The following is a 13,167-nucleotide window of genomic DNA, read 5'->3' as shown; positions in this document are numbered from 1 at the left end:
TTTGAAGGTGTTGGTGGACGAATGAGAGTTATTGATGCCCCAGTAGAAAATATGTAATTAAATCGCTCATGATATTATAATGTCATATTATCACGTTAGTGTCAGCCTGACTCCTGGTAAGATTAAAAAGCTTCAATCAGTATAAAAAAAGAACTCTGGAACATAAATAACACTATAAAAAGATCAGATCACAGGTGGTCAAAATAAACTATCATTGACTGAACGTCAACTCAAGCACTTCAGTAATGCCAAATGATGAAATACTGGTGTTAGATTTGATCTTTCTGCAGATGCCATTAAAGACATAGTTAAAACAGGTGGTATATTTCCACTTCTTGCAGCTATGCCAGCATTAATAGCCAATATGGATCCAGCTCTTGCAAAAGCAGCTGCACTTGGTACTGTTGGAATTGCTGCTGAAATGGCATTAAAGAGAGCAACAGGAAAAGGATTAAAGACTTCTAAGAAAAGGGAAAGGGTCTAAGGTTGCCAGGAACACCTCATTGGTATGGAAAAGGTCTGAGACTTCCAGGAACACTTTGATGATTCTTCCTGTCAAATTTTGATTGATGCCGCTAAAAAATTAAATATAAAAAACTTCAGAGATGTTTTTATGCGTGATCAATTACCAAAACAACAAAACAATTTTGAAACGGGCATTATTAATCTCAATAAAAGTTCCAGTCCTGGTACTCATTGGGTTACATACGTGATTGATCCACATGGAAGTGTTTATTTTGATTTGTATGTGTTGTCTCCACCAAAAGAATTTTTTAAATACGCAAACACAAAAACTCCAGTATGGCATTTAACATTAACAACACAAAAAATAACCGATCTGCCAATATGTGGGCATGAAATAATTGCTGTACTCAACACTGTGTCAAAGTCCCTAATACCACCTCATAAAGTGGTACATGAGTATGCAAGAAGACAGTCCAACATTTTAAACAGATCTTAAAGTATAATAGTAATTATTTACGAAATATCTTCTCTGAGTAAAACTCGGGGCAAACCTCAAGGCAACTTATCTAAATATGCAACCTTTGATGAGGTCAAGGATGAACTCGCTAATCTTTTGAGTCTTGCAAATGTGGAAATATCCTGCTGACAGGTATTATTCTGTGGGTTCCAGCTACAACAGAAGATAACTTAGTGGTGTTTACTAAAAACGGTAAAATTACGAACTCGGAGGAATCAGTTCTATCAATCATGGGAGAAATTGCTGGACGTTTCAGAAGAATTGGGGATATTATGTATGGCGATCTCAATATGAGTAAAAATACAATTATTAATGTGAGAGAACCAAAATCAGATGATGAGTTGGTAACAAAAAGATATGAAGACAGCAACAACAACAACATGATCAGAACTGAGATCAATGATCGTTTGTTAACCACAGGTGATACAATCACGGGTTCTCTCAATATGACTAATGATAAATTACTGGTCACAATTTCACGGTGTTATCCACTTCTGACTCCATCAGGTAGATCCTCTGGATATATGTTAGTTATGTTGGAGCAAAACGACGAGGAAACATTAGTGGTGGAACCCAAAGTATATAAAAAAACGGCTTGATTTATTATTGGTGTCTTAAATTAGTTGCTAAACTACCACCTACTTAAAATATAATGAGCTCCCCAATCAGCGTTCAACATTACAGATACAATCAAGCATGTGAATGGCAAACAAAACTAAAAGAATATCGTTGACAAGTATAAAGTAAAAGTAAAAAAAATATCGCAGATGTATAGTTGTCATTGACATAATTGTGTATTCGCTGTCTGCTGTTATGGCAGGACCAAGCATATTGTTATCAACAATAACAATGACATCACCAGCAGTTGTAACAATTTTGATTCAGCTGCAACAACAATTGCTGGTGTTGTTAATATCATTCAAAAAAAAAAATGCACATGCACAGACACAAAATTACATGATTATATAGTAAAATTACACGCATCAACGTTAGAATACTTCAAATTATCTTCGTTTTTATCAACATGTCTAAATGATGGAAAAATATCAGATACTGAGTTCATGGAGATGATTAAGATTTACAAAGAAGAAATGACTGTGATAGAATCCACGTCTGATTTAGAAAATCGGGATTTAGAAAATAATAATAATAATGTCAACCCCGAACGAGTTATTATAGCAGATTGTCGTTAATACAACTCTGTTATAAAAAAAACTACGATGATTTCAGTAAGTTCAACCAATCCTGAATTTAGCATAAACTTTCCAATGGAAATTCCAGCAAAAGAAATAGCACTTGCACAATTAAAAGTATATCATAGCTGGCCAAATATTAGATCAAATTCATTCAGAGGATTACCAACAAATAATTCTTTGTATTTGCAAATAAAAATAAACCAAATGGAACTCCCGATTGGCGATTTGTTGGAATTCCCAAGGCAATTATCAAATTGAAGAAATCAACGATGAATTCCAGCGCAGAATTAAATCTATCGTGGAAAAAGAATCCGAAATTGGTATCACTATTCACGAAACAACTTTATCAGCAGCGATATAAATAAATTTACAAGACTACCCTGTAGATATGTATCAATCATTGATTCGAAGCATTTTAGGATGGCCTGAAATAGCACCAGAGTATAAAAGACCGCCAGAACCTCAACAATTTTTTTTATATAAATGAATCACAATATCGAGAAAAAGAATCTCCTTTACAGCCTGTTCTTCGTGTTTTATATCCTGCTTCTCTAGTCATAAGTAATAAAAACGATGTACATTTTATTAAAGAAAGAATATTCAAATCATTATCTAGTAAAATTAAAGCTGAACAAGCAATTATATCAGCAGTACTGGAACGGTTATTTCAAAATTATATTCTGGAGTATGCTAATGACAATCTGAAAAACAAAATCATTGAAAAAATAAACATTTAAATCAAATTACATCAGGCCTTGAGTATATTAATCAAGCAACTGTTTATGCTATAAAAAGTAATGCAACAATTTTAACACATCATAAAAAAAGAAATTGGTTTATAGAAATATTTCTCAATCATTATAAAGTAACCGAGGCAGATCTAGCAACATTTATAATACCAGAATTTGAAACTGTCAAACTCAAAATACGTGTTAATGATATTGTCAATGTAAATTTTCCAAAAATTGTTGAGTCATGGAATAAAAAAAAATCCACCGGTAGGTATTCTCAAACATAATAATGATCCGGACAGTGGTGGCTGACATATTTCACTAGGCATTGTTAATATAACATCAACGATCGCAGTCAGTCTTTTATGTAATGCAATTGACGGCAGCTATCAAATTGATCTTGAAATATCTAGTCAGGCCCAGCAAGGACATATTTTTTACACATTTACGCCTCAAGTACCTCCTGGATATTTGATCGTACAAGAACCCATTAATCCAGTCTATTTGACATGTCATAATCAAGGATACATTTCAAGCTTACTGACCAATCTGGACGGTTACTTGATTTACGAAATAAAATTTTGAATTTGACTCATAGATCTTAACGTCAGTCATTGATTGTTAATCTTGTTTCATAATTAGGAGAAATAAAATTATATTATTACAGAATTTAATTTTTTACTGATTTCGTTCAGATTTCAGATAAATAATGCTCAAAATAAAAGAAATTAGTTAGATTTTATAATATGATGGGGTATATGATACTTGAAATTATGAAAATTATTCAGATTTTATAATTGATGGGGTAAAATGATACTCAAAATAACGAAAATTAGTCAGATTTTATGATTGATGGGGTAAAATAACACTCTAAATAATAAATATATCATCGAAAACACAAAAAATAAAATACTACATAATAATAATTTCATCCTTGACTTTGTCAAAAAAAACACCCAAATAAATATATTACAACAGAATTTATTTTTTTAGGGATTATCGAACAATTTCATCAATTTGAATGGGTTTATTACCCATAATTTTTCAGATTATTAGTCAATTTCATTAACACTTTTAAGTTCAATAATTTTATTTTCATTTTTATTGTTTTTAAATATCATTTCAGATTATCAAACAATTTCATCAAATTGATGGGTATATTTCCCAAATTAAATCAGATTATGAAACAATTTCATCAAATTGATGAGATAAATAATACTCAAAATAATAACAAAAATCTCATCGAAAACAGAAAAAAATACGTAATAATAATAATACTTCATCCTTGAATTTGTAATAGAACAAATAAATATATATATAATAATTATATTATTTACTTATTCTCATTCAGATTTCGGGTAAATGATACTTGCAATCATGAAAATCAGTTAGATTTTATAATTTAATGGGGTGAATGGTACTCAACCTTGACAAAGTCAAGGCAGACAGATTTTATAATTTTATGGGGTGAATGGTACTCAACCTTGACAAAGTCAAGGCAGACAGATTTTATAATTTTATGGGGTGAATGGTACTCAACCTTGACAAAGTCAAGGCAGACAGATTTTATAATTTTATGGGGTGAATGGTACTCAACCTTGACAAAGTCAAGGCAGACAGATTTTATAATTTCTTAGAGTATATGGTACTAAAAATTCTTAAAATCCAAATAAAAACAGAAAACATAACAAATTATATTATCAGAGTAAAAAATATTATCAGAATAGATATTTTAATTTTATTCTTCACTGATTCTCAAATTTAATGAGGTATATGGCATTCGAAATTGTTAAAATCAGTCACATTTTATAATTTAATGGGGTATATGGTACTTAAAGTAATAATTATGGGACTGATTTTATTATTTGATGGGGTATATGATACTTAAAATAAGAAAATCCTACTAAAAACATAAATTACATAATAAATATTATTATCAGAACAAATATTATTTTTCTTCTTCTTCTTCTTCTTATCATTATTATTATTATTATTATTATTATTATTATTATTATTATTATTATTACTATTATCGAATGATCTTTGCAAATCAGTTAAATTGCTGATTTTCGAAGGGTCAAACCTCACGCGCTTTCTTAATTGAATTTGATGATTTATTGATAAATTGTCATGAAACACAGTCTGAAGTAATTTTTGATCTGATTCTGATTACATTTCCACTAAAACAAATTTAACAAAATTAACAAAATTATCAATAAATCCTAAAATCCCTTAGAGAATTGTATCTGGTTTCACCCTTCGAAAATCAGTAATTTAACGGAATTTTTACTAACAAATTGACTAAAATCAATGAAAAACAACGATAAATGTTTATTAAAATCTCAGATTTTTTAAAGAAAATCAGCATCATTCATAATTATAGGTTACTGCATTTGTATGGGAAAATATGAGCGAGCTTTTTGGATGGAATACTGCACGACCATGGGAGTGCAGTATATTCATCCGACAAAACGACTTCATATTTTCACATACAAATGCAGTAAGCTTTTTATTATATGCTCATTTTTTATTCTACCTAAGGTTTAATTATATAAACACAATACACTACAAGAAACAACGTAAATGAATGTATGCCGCATTCCAAACTAAATACAAAAGCGCAGATTTATCAGTACACAACAACATTATTAATGCGCATATAACTCCGCCCAGATAAATTTGAACTTAGTCGCGCACTCGACATAACTTTCGAAAGAAAATGGCGTGTCTAGTTAAAATTGAAATTTGCAGTCATATTGTGAATGAATGTGCATTGCAACAACTTTTCCATTTGATCTTGAATGAATAGATTTTGGTATTTTTCTCGATTCTAGGAAATTTCGTGATTATTGACTGGATGTGTATGTGACGATTCCACATGAAATACATGAGATTTAATAAGCTAGGGAGAAGCGTGTTGACATCTGCAAATGTGTTTCTGTTTCTGTCATTGAATGTTTGAAATGATAATGTGGGAAAAATATGAAGTCTTTCAATTGCAATTATCAAAAAGACGCTATGAAATTTAATGCTTATTTCATTTTGAGTGCAGTAAGGAAGATGCAATTGCACTTATCATCGAAATTACAGCACAATTTCAAAATGTGTAATCCAGATTGAAAACCTATGACATGGCTCAAGCAATTCGGATTTGCAGAATTAAGAAAATACATTTTGAGGAAATTCAGGATGTAAAACTAAGTATATTTTATTTTTCCATTCTTATCACCAGATAAAGAAGAGAGTATATGACTTGTCACTTGTATGTTATTTGTAAGGACCTTATCTTGCGTCTGTTATATAATGTAGCTAGCCTAAATCCATAATATTCTATCAATGCGGAATGTGCCAAAGCAGCTGGTATGTGGCAGGTCACGAAACATCTGTTTTAGTTCATTCAGAATAAAATTTAAACAACCACAACGTAAAGAGCCTCTTACGCGAGTGTACATGATTTGTGTACAAATCAAAAGTGCTGGCATCTGCGTCATTGTTTGTTTACAATAGAAAGTAGTTCCTTTATGCACGTGAATGTTATATGTGTATTGTCGCGCGAATTCAGTATCGGGTAATACTGGACGATTCTGACAATGTAAAGATAACGGGGGGGGGGGGGGGAATGAGCATATAATAAATATTGCTATTATCAGAATAAAAAAGTATTATCAGAATAAATATCATCAAAATTAACATTATTATCTGAATAAATACGATTATCAGAATATAAAAATATTATTTTCAGAATCAATATTATCAGAAATAAATCTGAATCTGGATAAATATTATCAGAAATAAAATATAAATAAATATTATTATCAGAAATAATTCTGAATGAGAATAAAATAGTATGAGAAATAAATCTTTTCTCAATCAGTTACACAAGAAAAAGTTGAAACGATCGTTGCCATAAATTTCACTTTCACAATTACTCACACTTTCATTTTCACGATCAGACATAATCTTTATCAATTGCCTCACACGTGTGAAAATAATTTTTTTTGTTTCGTATTCGTTAGATAATTCTGATCTAATTTTTTCAATTTCGCGTGAGAGAAATACGAATTATTTAACTTCTGTATCTTTTACTGTCGCCAAGGATTGGAACATAGCTTGTTGAATGAGCTTAAGGAACCTATATTCTGCTGGTAGTGTATATCTGACTTCAAATTTTCTCTGCTGTAGTGATTCAAAATCACAAATAATTTTTTTCAGGATTTAGTTCATCAGATATTTTTATATTTTCATGTTTTAATATTTTAATTGCAGAAATAATAGCATTACTATTTTCGCAGTTCATTATATTATATTATAAATATATATTTAAATTACAATCCTCAACCAAGACGATATAATACAATTGTGTAGTATAGCGCAAACACAACCGCTAGATTACTAAATAAATATTTCACTTAGTTCCGTTCACTCCCGAATGCACTTCCAGACTACAATAAACGATATTGCTGAATTAGGAACGAAATTAAAATTCCCAATAATAATAAAAACAATAACAGCAGAGATTTTGTACGAATCGAAATATAAATCTAAAGGAGCTCCAATAGATAATAATGATCATAATGAGCATGCGTAGACATCGGCTATAACAATATTTCCACATGATCGAACTGTTGAATTTTATAACGGTGATATATTTGATTTTATTAACGAAATAAGTAAAAGTGACCCTGTATCAGTGAACAGAGTTTCGATGATGGAAACCATGATCAGTTTATACGACCTAATGGAGATATTCATCGCACAGAATCTCTCCACGAAGAAAAATCTTGCGCTGAAAAATACCAACGATCATGAAAAGATGCTTAGTAATTGCTTTACGATTCCATCTATCGCGGCTCATTTTGCTAGAGAGAAATATTCGTGGAAACCAAATAGGTTTGATTTTTTCGAAGATATAATATCGAGTTGTGTCGAATACGGACATGGTGGATTGTGGAATAGTAAATATGATTATCAGGATATTATCTCGGTTGATATGGTTGCATGTTATCCAGGAAGTTTTCTTGGCATGGGAACGTGTTCTAAATATGTTGAGTGATTTCGACATTCAACACACAAGATGTCCAGAATATCGATAAATAGAACCTTATCAGATTTTGATCTGACTGGATCCGCTTGTATCGAGTCGTGTAAGTTTGCCGAAGATCTCCATAAGATTTGTTATGTCTGGTTTGGCAAACATTTTCAGAAACAAATGTGGGCAACAGCAGTATTATTACCATATATGCTTGATGTAAAAATACTGATATCGTTGATTGTAAGTGAAGCAATTATATCATATAGTTCACAGAAACAAGTTTGGTTACCACAACAAAAGAAATATTCTAATGATGAAAATCCTGACATGACTGATTTTGAGAATAAAATCGTAAAAGATCTTGGCAGAAAAATAATCGGTAAATTCACCCAAGGAGGATCATATGATTATAAACGACATTGTACAAGATTAATTATAGATGATGCTGAACTCGATTTTATAATTGATGATACAACGAATAGGAACATATTTATAAGTCAAGAAATAGTTTTCTTGCCAAAGGGAACTAAATTAGGTACAATTGTGAGTTATATTTTGATAAGAAAATATACTTATTTATTCTGAATCCGCCGACGTTGAAATCAAAGATATTTATTTTAAAAAATAATAAAATATCAAAATTGTCATCTGCGGCATCGGTATATGAACCTATAGCTAGACATAAGACTGTTTAACTTAATGGGCTTGGAGGATCAGGTAAAACAACTCGTGTAATCGAATTATTCTTGAACAGTTGTTTAGAAATAGTTGTATTAACACCTACACACAAACTCGTAAGAGAAATGAGAGAAAGAAATATTAAATCATGCACTTAACAAAAATTCTTTCGATGGAAGGGAGATAAATGGACTACTGAACGAATGGGAGAGAAATATATTCCAAGGATTATCGTTTGGGATGAAATATGCATCGTTCACTAGAAACGTTAAAAATATTTCTTGATTGGTTATTGACAAAAGATACTGCTGTAAGAATGTGTGGTTCATCATGGTCAACCACCACCTTTTGTTGGATTATCTCCGCACGAATGGCTAAACAAAAGTTCATAGATTATTATGAAGAAATAATTGATGATCATAGACTGCTTGATCCAGACTTAAGAGAGTTTAAGAAAATAATAAGACTACAACCGGAAAAATTCTGTGTGAAATAATGAGTGACATAATTTCAGAAACCCCTATAAACAATTTTTTTTAATTTATGGAAACCAGATGATTTGATAGTGGCAAGTAGAAAGATAGTTTGTGATACACTTCAACAACAATTATTTGTTACAAAAAGAAAAATTTCAAATCTACCTGTACCATTATGTTATCGACCAGCAGATACGCGACGACAGAATATTGACGTTGATATACCAGGATCGTCAGAGAAACAAAATCTTGTATTAAATGATAGTGTTTTAGTTCCTGACAGTGTTGTTGAGAACGCGTTGACTATGGACAAAACTCCGTGGACGCTCGGATACTCAATGACGATTCATTCATCACAAGGATTAACCATCTTTGATACCAATGTTTGGATGGTCGTTGATCGTATCAAATGGTCAAACTTAGTTTATCTTGCAGTGTCTCGAGTTAGAAGAACATATCAGTTGCGGAGGGTTATAAAAGACTTCACAGAAATTAATAATCAACTTCAGGAAACTAACGATGATGTAGCAAGAAATAAGTTAGTTATAAACAGTGTAACAAATAAAATAATCGCGACTTTGATCTCGATGCTGAATTTATCATGACAGAATAATCATTGTGCGAGCTGTAACACAGTAATGTTGTGGCAGTATTCAAATAATAATCCAATACAATTTACCATAGACAGAATTAATAGTAGTCTTGGTCACATAAGCGAAAATGTGATGCTGACCTATCTTGAGTGTAATCGACGTCGAGGTGCTAGTTTACAAAAGTGAATGTGGTGGTAAGTGTGTGTCTTCAGGAATTACTTGTAACTGCCCGCGTACAAATCCACGTTGAGGAGCAGTTGAATCTAATCTGTAGATTGCGGATCTACCCGTGGATCTTATCACGCTGAAAATTGTATGTGTCGTCACACTCCAAAAATAGCATCAGTAGCTCTTTTTTTAACACCTTCAAGTTCACCGGGTTTATATAAATATCTTGCAGTCACATTTTCTAGTACTGGTTGTTTTGAAAAGTCGTGTCGTTATATTGGTATATGTTTTTCTTTTGTAATTGCATTAAAGGGTTTCATAGAAACTGCACTAGTAATTTCATTATTTAACGCAGCTATCACACTTGGTAATCTTGGACACATTCGCGAGATCTCATATCTTTCTGAATTATTTCCTTTGCATATTGATATCCAAAAAAAAAAAACGCTCAGCAAGTGTTCGATTAAATCGTTAAACAATTGCCTGATTAAGATCAATTGCGGTGTGTCGTCGTCTGATTTTGACGTTATGTTCTTTTTATATCAGAGATGATATTGCATCAAGAAATTCCTTGCCAGGATCAACCTTAGCAACTGTGGCCATCGCAAGGGTCCCCGTTGATAAATTCGTTCAAAAGCATATTCAGCCTCAGCTTGTTTTAGTTCAATGTGGTTCTGCTTCTTAATATCTACTTGCAACGTCAACGACAGTGAACGCGCATTTGTATGTACGTAATTGACTTCTACCATTTTAATAGTATCATGTGGTAAAAACAAAATATCTGCGTGATGAATTTCACTAGGAGTGCTGACATCAAAATGTGCATACTGAATTTATTTAGGTGGTGGTAGATATATTTGCCATATTGCCTGTCGTACTAACCAATTTTCAGCAACAGAACGTGTAACATTTGCTGCATCAGCAAGTTTACTAAAAGCTGCTCTACCCCTCCATTATCCTCTTGGGCTATAATAAATCGATTCCATTATTTTAATAATCGGATGATTAATTACCGGCTTCTAATACTAGTTTAATTTTCATCTCACATTTTATCAACCAATTAGCTAATGATTCTCTGAAAGATTCTTTTTTAATGGAATTTAACAAGTGAATCAACTTCACATCTGCAATATGTCGTTGTTGTAAATCCATATTTTTATATGCTACATCATGAACGTGACATGCTTGATCAATCACATTTACTGGATACTCTCCAGGTCTTGGTTGATCTCGCTCGTCAAGTCGGATGTCAGGTCGGGTTCCAGGATAAAAATAATTATATCCGGAAAGATGTTTTTCTCCTGGATACTAAGCCCATGGAACTCCTGGTAATTTTCCTAATAACGCAACGATATCACCATCTGTTTTCATACGAGACGAAATAAATTTATATTTTTTTTGTACCACATTTTACACAGTTACCTGTAAGTGCACGCTTTTAATTTTCTGTTATTATTGTTGTTAATCCACTGGCGGGGGTGGATGATCTACATCGAACGCAGTATAGATCCATATTATGTCATTGATTTCTCAGCGACACGAAGGCAAGAACCAGTAAAAATATTTTAGCATTACCGAATTCCATCAGAATGATAATAATAGGTCCATCCGGATCGGGTAAAACACAATTACTGCTTAATCTGATAATGCGACGGCTCAAGTGTGATAGGTTATATTTAGGGGCACCATCCATAGATGATCAGAGATGCTGCGATGTGCTTAAAGATTTTAATGAAAATGCAAAATTGTTGTACGAGGACGGAAATGATATTATTAATTTTATCACCGATATTGATTAAGCCCCATCTGTAGATGACATCGATGGATTTATTAATAATTTAGCAGTATACGATGATGTGATGCTGGACAAACAGTCAAATCTTCCTAGAATATTTTCTCGAGGCAGGCATAAAAACACAGACGTGATTTATGTTACTCAGCGATATACACAAATACCTAAAGGGATCAGAGATAACTGTAATATTTGAGTTGTGTTTGATAGAGCCGATACACATATTCTGTGAAATATTCATCAGACTTGGTGTTCAGGAGAATGGACATGATTAAGTTCAAAAACGTCTTTTCACAAGCACAATTTACCCCACACGGATTTTTCACGATAAATTTACATAATCCTCGATCACGATATCGTATAGATGTTCATAAAATATTTGGTTGAGAGACTGATATAATAATGATTTAATTACTCATACATTACAGCAGCAGAGAGGGTGCAACTTCAATGAAACATCCAGTGGGTAAACGAACACACATACAAATTTTGAAAAGCACAAACGACAAAGAAAAAGTAACAAAATAAACTAACCCAATTAGGGAAACTCTCGGTTTTTGTTTACAGGCTTCGATTAGGCGTTATTGGCCTTATATTTTTCATTTTCGTTGGAAGCCTTTTTTTTCAAAAATGACGTTTCAGCAAAGGGGCTGTTCACCCTCTCTGCTGCTTCCGCACCACATTTAGAATACTGATGAATCTCTTCATCGTCCTCCTTCTCCTTTTCAATATCATCGGTATCATGAACAAGAACTCTAACGGCATATAACATATTAACCTCCTTCCCTAAAAAGAGAGCAAAGAATAAGCTTGCAACAAAAAGAATAATGTCCACCTTCCCCTTTTCTCGCATTGTTTGTCTTTATCTTCTGTTTTGCTATCAGCTTCGTAATTGGCACTTGATGCGAAATGGAGATCTTTAGTAGAAACCATGTCAGACGTGAACATGTTTTAATGGTTCTTAGACATAAAATCCACGTGTAAATCCTACATATTGAAAACGCTATTCTAGCGGGGCCTGGTTAAGGCGTTGGGAGCCCAGGGCATTAAGATAGGGGTCCCTTTATAGAGCTCACCATAAAAACTGTGCTTACACTGCCCTTTATAGGGTAGAGGGGGCAAAACGCCTCCATGGGGTAAAAATGGACTGGTCTTTATACAGCCAATTTGCCCAGGTTACAGGCCTCTTGAATGGCGGCCATTGCTGGGTACAACCGCACGCACGATTTTTATGCAAAAATATTACATTTTTGGCATCTTCCTATACAAGTGTTCAATCCATTTGTTTGCAGTATTTTTGACTGGAACTGCCTTTAGAAAACAGTGTATGATGCTTTTAAACAAGATAGTATAGAGATGCATTAAGTATAATACTTCATGATTCTCAGGAGTTGTTAATTCCGCCTATTGTTAAATTGTCAATGCCGTACGATAGGGGTAAAACGCCCCCAAGGGGGTGCGTGTTGCCCCATAAATGTTTAAATGTTGTACACTTTTTTTTAACTAACCGTTCATATGC

This window comes from Sinohyriopsis cumingii, chromosome 12 (assembly GCF_028554795.1).
Source record: "Sinohyriopsis cumingii isolate HCF-2022 chromosome 12, ASM2855479v2, whole genome shotgun sequence".
Taxonomy (NCBI): Eukaryota; Metazoa; Mollusca; class Bivalvia; order Unionida; family Unionidae; genus Sinohyriopsis; species Sinohyriopsis cumingii.
The sequence above is the reverse complement of the archived record's forward strand: the minus strand, read 5'-3'. Positions refer to the sequence as shown.